We start from the raw sequence: 15374 nt of genomic DNA, 5'->3' as shown, positions 1-15374 counted from the left end.
GCCCAAAGTCTAATGGCAGTTTGAGGGCTGGCTCCACTCTGTCAGAGAACCAAGGTTAAGCTTGTATTGTCTCTTGGTTGATGGCTCCCCAAACCCCACTGAAAACCTTGAGCTGCATAGATGATGAAAGATAATTTCCAGGGCAATATCTATCTTTGCTAGAACAATGCTGTGTAGTTACACAAGGGCCAAATAGCACCTGATGTCACAAACCCAAGAATTAGGGAGCCTGAATATTCTTAGTCACCTCAGGGTATGGAACATCATGCCTGACCAGTCAGATTTTATTGCTCCAAACCTTAAGGTTTGTGAAATTCAATCCAGAGATCTCTTCTTGGACCTTGACTTGGATACCTGAACTTGGGTTTCACATAAAAGGGGGCAAGTTATCCCACCAGCTGCAGGCCTCCCAAAAGTCAGACTGCCTTCAGGTCAATGGCTCAACAGTACTAGCTTCTACTAGCTCAAGGCCAATGTAATTCTTGGAAGGGTCTGCTTTTTCCCCCCAGCAAGGGCATTTGTGAATAGCAGGCTACCTTGTGAGCCTAAAGGGCAGTAATAGAGATGAGGCTCCTAAAATCCCAAGCAAATGTGTCAGCAGGAAGGTCTAGATCAAAGCCAGTCCACTCTGTCTAGAGAGTGGCACAAACGAAGGTCACTTATTTATGCAACCATTATTTGCTAGGTACCTGTTGTATGCAGGTTCTATGCTAGGCATTAAATGTATGTTTTCTCATTGAATGGGTTACAACAAAACTATGAGGACTATACTGCCAATCCTTATTTACAAGCCTTTCTGGGCTCAGAGAGGTTGAATAAGTTGCTAGGGGGTCACAGAACCAGTGAGGGGAGTGTCACCTCTCTGGCACATGAAAGGGAGCTGCCTGGTCTGCATCAAGCACTGGGAAATTTGGAAGGATGCTCCTCTACCAGAGAGAAAATGACTCCCCAGACCAGAGGAAATGGGGTCCTTATTCCTGGGAAACAGTGGGCCTGAGGCCTTGGGAGGGATTTCAGGGGTCAGGGAAGGGTGAACTTTGGGCTCTTGTCTCTGTCGGTGGTGGTGTTCACTATGAAAATTCCTATGTCTGGTGACAAAATTATATGTGGGGACCCAGAGTGGTTTCTATGCATGTAGTTAGAGTTCATGGGGAGAGGAGGAAAACGAAGGTCAGAGATATTCAAGGATGGATGGTGTCTGCAATGGCAGTTAGCAGCCAAACACAAGAGAAAGCTCTCACCTCCCCTGAAATGTCCTGTTTTGAATCACAGAGCCTGTTCCTGTCTGACAGCCCCCCACACCATTTCCAGACATGCCAGATGGCCTCACTGACCTATTTCAACACAACTAGAGCAGAATGATTCCCGTGTTGGCTTCGGGTAAGTTTCAAGAAAGGTGGGTTTCTCTGTTTCAGCCAGAGCTGGACCATCAGGTTGCTGCCAGCAGGCACATTCTTTGACCTTCTGTGGTGGGTCCACAGAGTGGAACCAGGTGTTCTTTCAGCCCATGCCAGAATGTATTGGCCGCCCAACTGGCCACCTGCCTCCACCCCACCGACCGGGCTTTGGCTGGCCCTCTACCAAACAGCTGTGCCGGGAGCCACAGGTGGCCGCCCACGCTTGTGCCCAGGCCAGCAGCTGCATTGGCCTGACTCAGCCTGGCAAGATGGATCTCGTGTGCCTCTGCCCCTCTGCCCCAACTTCTCCCCAGCCAACGGCTGGGGAGAAGGACAACTAAAGCTTAAATACCCTAGGAAATGTTTTTGTGGTCTAAAGGCAACTAATAAATATACTGTTCTCTTCCCTATCATCAATTTTGGTATTTTATTTTTAAGGATTCAAATTAATCTGATGTAAATGAATAGACATTTAGTTTCTGTTTTAGGGGGTACATTATTGTAAATATAAAAATCACTGGTGCTATATATTTATGAATATAAAGACAAAGGAGGGGCACCTAGCTGGCTCAGTCAGTGGAGCATGAGACTCTTGATCTCAGGGTTGTAGTTTCAAGCCCCATGTTGGGTGTAGAGGTTACTTACAAATAAAATCTTAAAAAAAATTTTTAAAAAGATAAAGGAGGAAGACATCTCAACTTCAAAAAAATAGTCTCTGGGAAATCATCCTAGGTATCTAGATAAGAAATACATACAAGAATATTCTTTGACACACTGGAAAAACACACACAGAAGTGGCTAAAATAGGAGTTTGAATTAAAGTGGGCAGCAAAACAAAAGATGTTCTCAGCCAAACTAACTGCAATAAGAAATAATTTGATTTATAATTTTATTTTATTTTTTAAAATTTGTTTAATGTTTATTTATTTTTGAGAGAGAGAGAGAGTTGGGGAGGGGAAGGGAGAGAGGGAGACATAGAATCTGAAGCAGGCTCCAGGCTCTGAGCTGTCAGCACAGAGCCTGATGCGGGGCTTGAACTCACGAATAGTGAGATCATGACCTGAGCTGAAGTCGGATGCTAAAGCAACTGAGCTATCCAGGCGCCCCTTATTTTATTTTTTTTTAAGTTTATTTATTTATTTATTTATTTATTTATTTATTTATTTAGAGAGAGAGAGAACCAGTGGGGAAAGGCAGAGAGAGGAGGACAGAGGATCTGAAGTGGGCTCTGCACTGACAGCCTAGAGCCCATTGCAGGGCTCAAACTCAGAAACCGCAAGATCATGACCTGAGCTGAAGTCAGACACTCAACCAACTGAGCCACCCAGGCACCCTGATTCATAATTTTAAACTTTCACACAGAAAAAAGCAAAATTGAGAAATTAAATATTTTATTTTGAGATTAAAAAGTGTATACTGAAATTTTGAAACAAGTTATTAACCTATAGCCACATTTAGTTTTGAAGATTTTCTGAATGTAAGCTAGGAAGATGTTATTACCTACTACACTTAGGGTCCAACTTCCCACCAATGTGGCAAACTTTTGCTGCAGGGAAACAGGAGACACACTGTTTTATTTCATGCCACATTTGATGTCAACTAGAGAAAGTACATGTACCAACCGTCTCTTATGTCTGGCTTTTTTTTTTTAAGTTTATTTATTCATTTTTAAGTAATCTCTATACCCAACTTGGGGCTGGAACTCACGATCCCCAGATCTGGAGTTACAAGCTCTTCTGACTAAGCCAGACAGGCCCCACTGGCTTTTTAAATCAATACATTAGAACTTAACACTCCAGAGGAGTGTTGTACCCTTCAAAGTAATCACTGGAGATCACTCTGTACTCACTGTAAGAGTAAAATCATCATTCAAGACAGTTTTTAAATTGTTTGTTTGGACTATCTCCCAGGGTAGAATGGATTTGAATTTTGCAAAAGCCCAAAACCAAATCTGGTGAGTAATCTGCATATACTCATTTTGGCTACAAATATCTTATGTGTTTTACAAACTGACCCCAGGTGATACCACAAGAGGAACTCCAAATATGCTTTGAGTGACTACTTTAACGGATTTCACTAATTTGCATAGAAAAGTGCTGGTGTTTTGTCTAAAAACTGTGGGCACTGTTTTACAATCCAACTTAAAATTAATATAACATTTCACTAAATGTTTTACTACTGCAAATTCTAAAATTGGCTGAAAGATTGGACCACCTAAATGGCATGTTATCTATTAAGGAGAAGAAAGATCTCTGACCTCCCAGGGTTGAGTAACCCTTCAATTCAGGAAGCCAAGCCACTTCTCAGAGCCCGGAAGTTAGCACACAGCTGTCCTTAGAGGATTCTCCTTCCTGGAGTCTCTGAAGAAAAAACTAAACCTGATCTTCCAGAGGGCTAATTAACCAGGGTCTGTCAGCAACATTAATGAAGCTGTGGCTGAGTGTGCGGGACTTGGAGCTCTACTTCTTTACCACGGAGTCAGCGACCATACAGATGGGCCCCTACTTACACAGTTCTGCTTCTGTTCCACTTACGTAGCTTGAATCATTTTCCATTTGCTCACATAATTCCGAGATGAGCCTGGTCTTTAACTGGCTGTGTTGGGCTAACAATCCAGTTTCCAGTGTCTTCCGCCGTGGCCTGTCTTCCTCCTAGAGTTTTCAAGGAAGTTGTTAATGATACATAAACAGATATGTAAACAGAGACTCTTAAGGAATTCTGAGAGTACATCTCTTGAAGAGGATAGTTACTCCCTATTCATCAAACTTTGAAGTATGAATTTTCACCCTGGGTTTGTTATAAAACAGATACTCATATATCAAGATCAAAATCAATGTTTTTTTTCCCCAACATTTTTGCTGGAACATGCCTCACAATCCACACTTTTTACATCCCTTATGCTACCCCTCCCCCAACCAAATCATTTTAAATTCACACCCTCTCTCTCTAAACAACTTTAAAAGAGTCTCCTTGGGTGGCAAGGAATTCTTGTTTCTCAAAATTAACTGTGACAGCCATGGTCAGGGACACTGTTGGAGTCCATTGTCACTATGAATCAAGAAAACTTCACTTTAAACTTGTTTATATCCCCCCACCAATAGTTTAACCAGATTGGTCTTTTTTATCAACTTCATAATAATTCAGTTGCTGATAATTAACTAGGAGAAAAACCCTGATAAGACAGATAGACAGGGCCCCTTCAGGGAGTTCTAATGAAGAAGAGAGTGAGTTATTATGTATATTTATTTTTAAATGTATTATTTATTTTTAAGAGAGAGAGAGATTGAGAGCAGGAGAGGAGCAGGGGGTGGGGGAACAGAGAATCCGAAGCGGGCTCTATGCTGTCAGCACAGAGCCCATGCGGGGCTCAAACTCATGCCGTGAGATCATGACCTGATCCTAAGTTGGATGCTTAACTGTCTGAGCCACCCAGGCACCCCTGTTATGTGTTTATTTAATGCAATGTCCTCTACAAGAGCAAGGGCTGCTGAGAAATGAGAGGTGTTTCTTATAGTGTTGAAAATATGCAATTTAATGTCCTTCACTTAGGCAAGAAATCACCAACTTCTGTTTGTCTGTTTTTGTTTTTATTTACTTTGGAAAATGTCACACCTATGCAAAAGTAGAGAGACCAGTTTAATGATTCCTCCGTCACCCAGCCTCCACAATTAGCAACATGAACAGTTTTGTTTCCATTTGCCCTTCTCCTCTACTGTGCCATATCTGAACAGAAGCAGACATCATATCATTTCACCTTTAAATACTTTGGAATGTTGGGGGGCCTGGGTGGCTCAGTTGGTTGAGTGTCCAACTTCGGCTCAGGTCATGATCTTGCAGTCCCTGAGTTTGAGCCCCACATTGGGCTCTGTGCTGACAGCTCAGAGCCTGGAGCCTGCTTTAGTCTCTGTGTCTCCCTCTCTCTCTGTCCCTCCTCCACTTGTGCTCTGTCTCTCTTTGTGTCAAAAATTGATAAACTTTAAAAAATATATACTTTGGAATGTATCTCTAAAAGATAAAGACTCTTAAAAAAAACAGCTAGCTACTGTTAACAAGATATTTATATTTTCATTGTAAAATTGAATTTGCTCAGTACTGTCACCAAATTTGGGGAAAGTAATCATAATTGTACACACCACTTAATGTGCATCTATTATGGGCTCTACTCCAGGCAGTATTATTATAGGTGCATTCTGTCCCTGATCTTGTCATCATTATTGATTTTCTAGAGGAGGAAACTGGGGCTGGGAGAAGTTGAGAGATGCCTCTTCTGGCAGGTTGAGCCTCGCAGGCCTGCAGAAGACCAGGATTTATGAGAAAACAACTCTTACACCACCACTGCCTGTACTGTTTCTCTGCTGCAAATCACATTTGGGAAGAGGAACATCCAGGTCTCTGCTTCTTGGTCCCAGAAGAGTGTTATAAAAACAAGTAACTCATGGAGAAAACAAATTTCCTCTGGCCCTTCTGCCCATGGCTGCTCTGAGCTTTAGTCACATAAGACAGTGTTCCATGGTGTAACTGCCTAGTTGCTGCAAATGACGTCAGCCATATTTTTCTTTACTATCAGCATGTCAAAAGCTACCCTGGTTAATGACACGTCTCTCAAACTTCTCCTTCAGTCTCCAAGTCCATTGCAAAATTTCCAGCCGTAACCGTTAGTAAGTATAGCCAGGCTCAAATGTGGATTAAAATACATAATTAAAAGTTATTTTCGTAGGGAAGTGTTGTGATGTTAACAAATTGCTTTCTGAAAACTGATTTTTTTTTTAATGGGATAGTGTAGAAAGAGAATAATAAAACAAATAGAGCCAGTGTTAACAACTGGTGAATATAGGTGATGGGTAGGTACATGGTAAGAAGAGTTCATCCCCATAGTAAGTGTGTGTGTGCGTCTGTGTGTGCATGTGTCAGCGTATACGGGAAGGGGGCGTTGGGGTGTGTATGGAGAGTGAAGAGAGAGCAACAGTGTACTGATATCATAGTCAAAAAAGCTAAAGCTTAGGGAACTGTTCATCCCTTTCCTTTCTCTTCTTTCTAAGCAGGAAACGGAGTGAAGGGCAAGAGTTGGACTCACAAGTCCTGCATGTAAAGAGTGGCCAGAAAGGAAAGCAACTGGGCTAAAAACCAATTCTGAGTCCCAGTCCAAGAATGAATTTTTCTCAAGTCAGAACGGTGGTTCCCAGACTTTCAGATTTCATGGACCAGTAAAATTTCAAAACTACTTTGGATTCTGATGTAGAATTGCTAACTTTTTACTTTGCCAAGTAAGGATATTAAAAAAAATAAAATAAAATAATCTATCAGTTACTATTACCATAAAACGTACCTTTGTAAAAGAAAGTACATTTTAACTCCAAAAAACTAAATACATTTCACTTTAGTAGAAGTCACTACATTGTCCTTATTTTTGCATTTAACATATTTTCAAATAAGACTTTCTGCTGCAAATACACACAACTAAACGAGTGATTTAAGCACTAAAGGCAGGATAGTTCCAGAGTGAAGCCTACTGTTCTACAAGGTCCTGAAGGACCCAAGGGCTCCACTCCCACCTTCCCCCTCTCCCTGTCTCTAGGTGTCCATGGCTCCCTGCATCTGTTGGACAGTGACAAGTAAGGCACACATAGAAGAGCCAGCAGCTAGTGAAGATGAGAGGCTACTTCTGCTGGTGTGTCAGTTTCAGGGAGGAAGAGTGTTCACAGACCCCCAGCAAATTTGCCATTAGGACGCAGTGGCCAGAACTGAGCCACACTCCATACCTAGTACCTGTAAGACCGAAACGGCCTGCAGTATTTTTGCCTCTCTACTGGAAGCTGCCTCTGCCACGAGAGGCAGGGATCAGCTATTTGTAGGTCTAAGGGACTATATCAGGTCTCTGAAAGCCTCACCTGGGGCTACCATGAGTTTGAAGCCAAATATTTGGGAGCTAATCACTTAAAGCTTTCCTTGATGAGGACTGATGAGCATATATCTACAGTCTAAGAAATGCTTTATTTAGTCTCATCCAAGTTTAGACCAAAATTTGTGTAAATAACCATCAAAGTCCTCTTGCATTGCAAGGGAGCCTGAAGAAGCCTGGCCAAATGATATCATAGCTCTGTTGGGAAAAGTGTGAATAATCTCCCATCATTTTACCCCCAATTGCATATGGACAATTACTCATCTTTATTAACTGCCTTCTTGAATTATTCATGAAAGCAAAGGTATTCAAACCCACAGAACCCGCGTTGCCATATAAAGGAAATTGTAACAGCTCCTGGTGAGAGGGGTTAGTGTAATTAAAATGAACTTTTTACTCTGTTGACAAGCCATGAAAAATGTGATAACCCACAAATAATTTTAAAACAATGTTTTAGCCTGAAGTTGCAGTCTCTTTCATGACACGTACCACCTCTGAAATTGTATAGAAGATAAATTACAATTTTAAGCAAAAACTGAAAAAACAGATTTCCAGGATAAGATGACAGAGTGAAGCAATAAGGTGGAAGCTCTCTTCCTCCCACCTAACAAAATGAAACAAACAAATAATGACAATAATAATAATAAGCCAGCAGCAAACAAATTAGAGAGGCAGAATAATTTTCTGCTGCCAGTATTGAAAAATGGTCCCTGAGGAAAAGTCTGGTGCAGCCCACAGTTAGATACAGCTTCTAATGTCTCCCCCACCCATCATAAATGGTAGGTAGAAAAGAAGGTGAGTCAACAAAATCCAACAAAATCCTGAAATTCGCATTAGTACTCTCCATCATGGAAAAGAAGCAGAGTCAGGGGCTAAATAAGGTGGCTCAGGCAAAAACAGGGAAACTCAAGAGCAGAAGTCCCTGCCTCCCACAACTGCAGGGATAGGAAGGCCACAGTCTCTGAAAAACAGTATGCATGCTCCTCAGCAAGTAAATGTAGGGTTAACCTTATGTTCCAGGAATTCTATGTTTGGGTGTATGTTCAAAATAATTGGAAAGAAAAACTCCAAGAGCTATTTCTTTTACTTTTGTTCATAGAAGCATTATTCACAGTAGTCAAAATGTGGGAGCAACCTAAGTGCTGTGGACAGATAAATAAACAGAATGTGGGAGCGCCTGGGTGGCTAGTTGGTTAAGGGTCCGACTTCAGCTCAGGTCATGATCTCATGGTTTGTAGAGTCAGGCTATCTGCTGTCAGCATAGAGCCTGCTTCAGATCCTCTGCCCCCTTCTGTCTCTGCTCCTCCCATGCTTGCGCACTCTCTCAAAAATAAATAAACATTAAAAAAATGTGGTTATCATACAGTAGAATATTATTCAGCCTTAAAAAGGAAGGGAATTCTGGGGATGCCTGGGGGTCTCAGTCGGTTAAGTGTCCAACTCTTGATTTCAGCTTGGGTCATGATTTCACAGTTCATGAGATTGAGCCCCACACTGTCAGCGTTTGGGATTCTCTCTCTCTCTCTCTCTCTCTCTCTCTCTCTCTTTCTCTCTCTCCCTCTCTCTCTGCCCCTCCCCTGCTCATGTGCACACATGCTCTCTCTCTCTCTCTCTCTCTCTCTCTCTCTCTCTCAAAATAAATAAACTTAGAAAGCAAAAAGGAAGGGAATTCTGACATATGCTACCACATGGATGAAACTTGAGGACATAATGCTAAGTGAAATTAAGCCAGTCACAAGAAAGCAAATACTGTGTGATTCCACTTACATGAGGTACCTAGAGTAGTCAAATTCATAGAGACAGAAAGTAGGAGGATGGTTGCTAGGAGCTAGAGAGAAGAGTAGTAAAAAATTAGTTTTAATGGGCACAGAGTTTCTATTGGAGAGAACGAAATGTTCTGGAGATGAATGATGGTGATGCTTGTAAGACATTGGATGTGCTTATGCTACTGAACTGTGTACATAAAAATGATTAAGCTGTAAATTTTATGTATCTTGGACCACAATTTCAAAAAGAAAGAAATTCCAGGGGCGTCTGGGTGGCTCAGTTAGTTAAGTGTCCAACTTTGGCTCAGTTCATGATCTCATGGCTTGTGAGTTCGAGCTCCACGTCAGGCTCTGTGCTGATGGCTAAGAGCCTGGAGCCTGCTTCAGAATCTGTGTCTCCCTCTCTTTCTGCCCCTCCTCTGCCCATACTCTGTCTCTCTCTCTCTCTTTCAAAAATAAATATATATTAAAAAAAGAAGGAAGAAATTACAGAAGGTCTTGCCATCTTCTAAAGCACTGTGCAGATTTTGGGAAAAGATCCTAAGCCCTCAAGATAGGGATACACTAGCTAGATAAGTGGATCATGATACAGGGCTGTGATGGAATGTATTGTGGTTCCCAGCTGCTCCCCTGCTTCCCCCATCCTTGCCCTTTGCCATGTGACTTGAAATGGTCCCTGCTATGGAATAGAGTCTGCTTCCCTGCCCCACTGACTTTGGGCTTGGCCATATGACTCACTGTGTTTAGCAAATGGAATGTGAACAAATGTGATATACTTTATATCCTGGTCAGTGGTGGTTGGTTTTTTCTCATTTTCTTCTGCCATGAGATTGTCTTGTCCAACATGGGTACTGCTTGGATGATTTCCATCTTGGATATTCATTTGAGTTCCCTGGAAGGACACATCCACAGTAAGTACAAAGAAATGTTGACGTGTTAGCACATATTGTGTGTAGCAATAGAGTGATCCTCTTGCACTACATTTTCTTGTCTCCATAACCCTCTCCCTCACTTCCTCCATTAGGGGAAACACTTCCTGAAAATGCTCTTAGAATGTTCTTTTCCACCACATGCTTGGCTTCACAATCTTGTGAGCCAGGTTCTAGCTGAGGATGACTATTCTGAGATTGTGTTGTGCAATCTGTCCTCCTCCAAATTTATCTAGAGAAATGAAAAGAGCCCATCCTTATGAGCTCATGGGACAATCCTGGAGCTCTTGCCAGAGCATCAAAAGGAAAAGCCATTGCTTCAAACAGACAGGGGTATCCAAACCTGGCGGGGTAGGGACGTTACTCACCATAGCCCAATCCTTCACCTTTCTTCCTTAGCTCAAATAAATACGCTCTCCATTGTTCTTGGTTTTCTTTTCTATTTCAAAATTAAAAATTTTTTTCTTCTACTTGAGATGTGTAAGTTGTTAAATCTGGGGCAGATCCTTTCTTTCCCGATGTAACTCTACAGGAATTCTCGCCTCTTCCCTCAGTGTCTGCCCAAAATAGGTACAGTTATGAGAGCTGCCGCTGCCCACAAAGTTCAGGCTGCTGTCCCTTGGGCTGCGGAGCAGACAGAGGGAAGGAGAGAGGGTTTTTTGCTAAGAAGGCCTGTGGCAGAAGCCTGGATACATAAACTTGCCAGACCGAAAATAGCCCAAGATGATGATCTCAACTTATTCCTGATTGCTAATTTCTGGTTGCTGTACTGAACACAGAGTTAGAAACAGTGTGTGCTCGGAGGGTTTGCAGTCTAAACTGCCAGTGGTATGCCCTGTGCATGAGGCTGGTCAATAAATATTATTTGATGAGCCGGCAGTCTGTTAGTAGGGAGGGACTGGCTCTCCAAATAGCTCAAGCACTCAGTCCAAGAGGAGAGAAATGAGATTCTGCCAGAAGTTGAAAAGTAGTAACAAAATGATGAATAATCATGCCTATTTATGAGCAGGGAGTTTTTTTATACCACAGGCCCAGGTACTTTTGAACACAGCTCCCAACCCTGCCCAGTGGCCACAGGAAGTATGAGGGACAGAATCATCCCCATTTTTGAGGAGGAGAAATTGAGTTATGAAGACATGAGTCAGCTTTTCCGTGGTCATATGGTACAAATAGTCCCAGAGTTAGGTTTCCTGCCTTCCAGCCAAGGAAGGCATTTTTCAGACCTCTGGCCTCCTTCACAGGACTCTTCTGATACAAGTGTCACCTGCCAAACATCCAAAAAAGGCCCAACATGGCTTTGGCTTTGATTCCAAGCTGGCAAACACTTGGTAATGTGAAATGGAGACCTTCCCCAAAAGGGGCAGGGGGAGAGCAGAGCAGGAGTAGGTGCGGCCCAGATCAGCGTCCTGTGCTGGAGGGAAGCATACAGACACCAGATACCTCCGCTGTCCCTGATGTGTGGCCCTCCACAGGTGACAAACAAGAAAGGCTTGCCCCACCCCCCGTGATCAGATCGCCAACTGAGACACTAGATAACACAACTGGCAAATAACAGACTCCACATGTGGCTGGCTCAGCTCAGCCCCATCTTTGAAAATGAGCATATGGTTCAAAAACCCCTGTAAGTGCCCACAAGCATTGCTGCCTAACTTCAGATGGTCTGGGACAGTTTGAAATGCCTCCATCCAACTTAAAACAAGAAAACCAACCAGCTTCCCCATAGGCATAGTTACCAGGTTGATTATCAGTAAAGGGAAAAAAATCAATACACTGAATAATCCTGAAAAAAAAATGAAATGGGAGCCAACTAGTTTAACTAAAGAAGCAAGATACTTATTTAAAAAAAAAAAAATTTAGGGATGTCTGGGTGGCTTAGTCAGTTGAATGTCCCACTTCAGCTCAGGTCATGATCTTAAGGTTTGTGAGTTCAAGCCCCACATCAGGATCTCTGCTGTCAGCCCAGAGCCCACTTCAGATCCTCTGTCCCCCTCTATCTCTGCACCTCCCCCACTCACCTGCATGCATGTGCACACACTCTCAAAAATAAAAATAAAGCATTAAAAAAATTAAAAACCAAATTTAAAAGCCAATTCACCAAAGAAGACAAAACACAAAGCCAGGAATTGCCATTCGGTAGAGATTTGGCATATTTAGTGTGGTGGACCAGCTGTTGGAAATGACAGGATTGTTGTTGATGGGTCCAGACCTCCGGGGAGATGGATTTTGGATGGTGTTGCCATGGCCTGATAACACTTGTTTACATCTGTTCCTTGTAATACTAAAACAGCATTGTACTCCATGCCCTATGCCTCAGAAACCTAGCTGCTGTCCTCTTGGAAGTACAGACGACCTGTCTTTAAAAGAATCTCCCAAGTACAGGTCAGCCAGAGGGCATAGGTGACACTGGCAGAAAAAGCACTAGATGAGGGGTCAGAAGAGGTGTTTTCTACCTCTGCCTCTATCACCTCTTTGGCTACAGTTTCCTTTAGATAAACTGGAGCTCATACTTACCTAGTACACGTGTTGATGTGAGGCTCAAATGACATCCTCAGTGTAAATGCAAGGTCTTGAGGTTGTTGGTGTCCCAAGGCATTGGCTTGTGGTAGATCTCAAGGTGGTCCTGTCCCGCCATCTCAGTCACATGTGGGCTTGGCGTGCCACTACCCCTCGGTCCTTGGAGTATAAATGTGCTGCTCTTTGGATATTCCTGTGGTTGGATCATCATTCCTGTTGGTTGATCGTCAACTAGTAACTGTAATGATACTCCAATGTATGCCCTGTTCCTGGAGCATGTTTGCTAGAATCCAGTGTTGGCTCCAGTTCAAGCAAAGGTACTGAAGACTCTGGAAATGCCTAGACTATCTTCTAAGCTTGCCTCAAGAATCAATCCTACAGAAGATCATCTGACAAATCCTGAGACTTGGCACTATTCTCTCTATATTAAGGGAGAGGACTGAGGAGCCAGGACTAAAAACTGAAATCCAACATTTAGTGAGACAAAAATCTTGAGATGATCACAGTGAATGTATGAAAACAAAAGACACACAGAAATCATGAGTTGAAGTTAGATTGTGAAGGACTAGAGTTGATGCCTTTCAGCATATCTGCTTAGCCCCTCTTCATCCTTCAGGTGAGAACCTCACAGCCATATCTGGGTCATATGGCCCTGCTTCCTTGGCCGTAGCCAATAAAGTGGCACCTTGGTGTGGATGGACTGATGGAACTCCCCGGAATGTGGAGCCAAGACTCAAGGATGTAGCCAGTCTCTGGGCGTGGCTGGACCAGTGGGACATATAAACTTGTGCTCTGTGGAGTGGACATCTTATGCCACGTGCATTGAGGCACAGAGAAAGCTGACCTAAATAGAGAGGAGAAAAAGCAGACACACAGAGACAGCCAGAGATATGAGCCCATCAAACCCCAAGGAGGGAGTGGCTGCCTTAGTCTCTGACAGTGTCTCAGGGTTTGATTCTAGTCCATTGTGAAAGGCACTTCCTTCCCTGCCATTCCGTGGGACGCTTCTGAATGCTTATACCACATCTTCCTTTTTTCACTTACACTAGGTTGAGTTCACTTTTTTTTAGTTTATTTCTATTATTTGCATTCTAATAACCTTAAGGAACTTGAGAAACTTTGGTCAAATGAAGTCATTTAGACGTTATTCCACAATCTGTTAAGAACAGTGCACAGCCAGTAAATCGGTAGCTCCTCAAACCATCACTTAAAGAAAATATTGAAATGTATCTGACACAACACCTTGCACTTAACAGCCACCCAATAAATGGTTCTTGAATTACATGAATTAAGTCATGTGTATGGCACTAACTGTAGTTCAGTAAGGGAGAGGAAAACAGTGAGATAGGTCTTACTAACCTTCAAGACAATTAGATGGGGCCAACTGGGTGGCTTAGTCGGTTAAGCCCGACTTAGGCTCAGGTCATGATCTCACGGTTTGTGAGTTTGAGCCCCTTGTTGGGCTCTCTGCTATCAGTACGGAGCCTGCTTAAGATTCTCTGTACCCCCCCCACCCCAGCCATGCATGCACCATCTCTCTCTCTCTCTCTCTCTCTCTCTCAAAAATTAAAAATAAATAAATAAATAAATAAGGCAGTTAGATGATCTGATATTTAGATGTTCATCTCTTTTAGGTAGTCTGTTTTCAGAATTTGTCTCTATATTCTGACATCTAGTAGTATTTAGATGGTACAAGAAAGGCAATATTTATGGAAACATACAGTAATTACAGGCAATGGATATATACTTAAAAATATTTATAAGTAAAGATCTTGCCCAAATACATATAAATATTAGACAAATACTGGTGGAAGAGGAGACTTAGACATGTCCCTTCCAGTGATGCAGTACTTCTCAACCCTGTCATTATGCTCTGCAGGTATCCCCCCACTTTTCAAAAGTTTGCCTTATACCACTTCAATTTTATGAAAGACCTGCATTAGTACCTGTTTTCACTAATAGAAAGAAATCCAAAGAGGAATTTTTTGCTTTTACCAAAAAAAAGGTGAGGGGCACCTGGGTGGCTCAGTTGGTCAAGTGGCCAACTTTGGCTCAGGTCATGATCTCATAATTTGGGAGTTTGAGCCCTGCATCAAGGTCTGTGCTGACAGCTCATAGCCTGGAGTCTGCTTTGGATTCTATGTTTCCCTAGGTCTCTGCCCTTCCCTCACTCACACTCTGTCTCTGTCTCTATCCCTCTCTCAAAAATAAATAAACATTAAAAAAATTTTTTTAAAGGTGAAAAGCAAAAATCACATTCAGCATTTTTTAACATTTATTTATTTTTGAGAGACAAAGAGTAACAAAGCGCAAGTGGGAGGGGGGAGAGAGAGAGAGAGAGACAGAGAGAGAGACAGAGAGACAGAGAGACGGAATCTGAAGCAGGCTCCAGGTTGAGTTGTCAGCACACAGCCCCACGTGGGGCTCAAACCCATGGACCATGAGATCATGGCCTGAGCCAAAGTCAGAGGCTTAACCAACTGAGCTACCCAGATGCCCAATATTTAGCATTTGTTTTGCAGCAAGCCTTTATGGAGACACCCAAGCAACGAGAGTGGTACTGCCACAATTCTTCCAGGGAACTACCCTCGGCGTCTCAGCATCAAGCCGCACAGCTTTGAATCTGAGTCTGTGAGTATCTGTGCTTTATCTCTATTTTGTGCATCCATTAGCAAAATGTGCCCTAAGGTATCAGAAAAGCCTAAGAGGGATTGCTCTTTGGGTCTGGGAATGCTCAAAAAATATTCCCTGTAAATTAATGGGAATTACTCCATCACTTTACATCATTTTGGTCTATGAAATGTTTCATAAGAGCACCCTACTGCCAGATAGTGGCGGTGGGAGTGGGGGGGGGGGGGACTTGTACTGA

This window comes from Prionailurus viverrinus, chromosome A1 (genome assembly GCF_022837055.1).
Source record: "Prionailurus viverrinus isolate Anna chromosome A1, UM_Priviv_1.0, whole genome shotgun sequence".
NCBI lineage: Eukaryota > Metazoa > Chordata > Mammalia > Carnivora > Felidae > Prionailurus > Prionailurus viverrinus.
The sequence above is the reverse complement of the archived record's forward strand: the minus strand, read 5'-3'. Positions refer to the sequence as shown.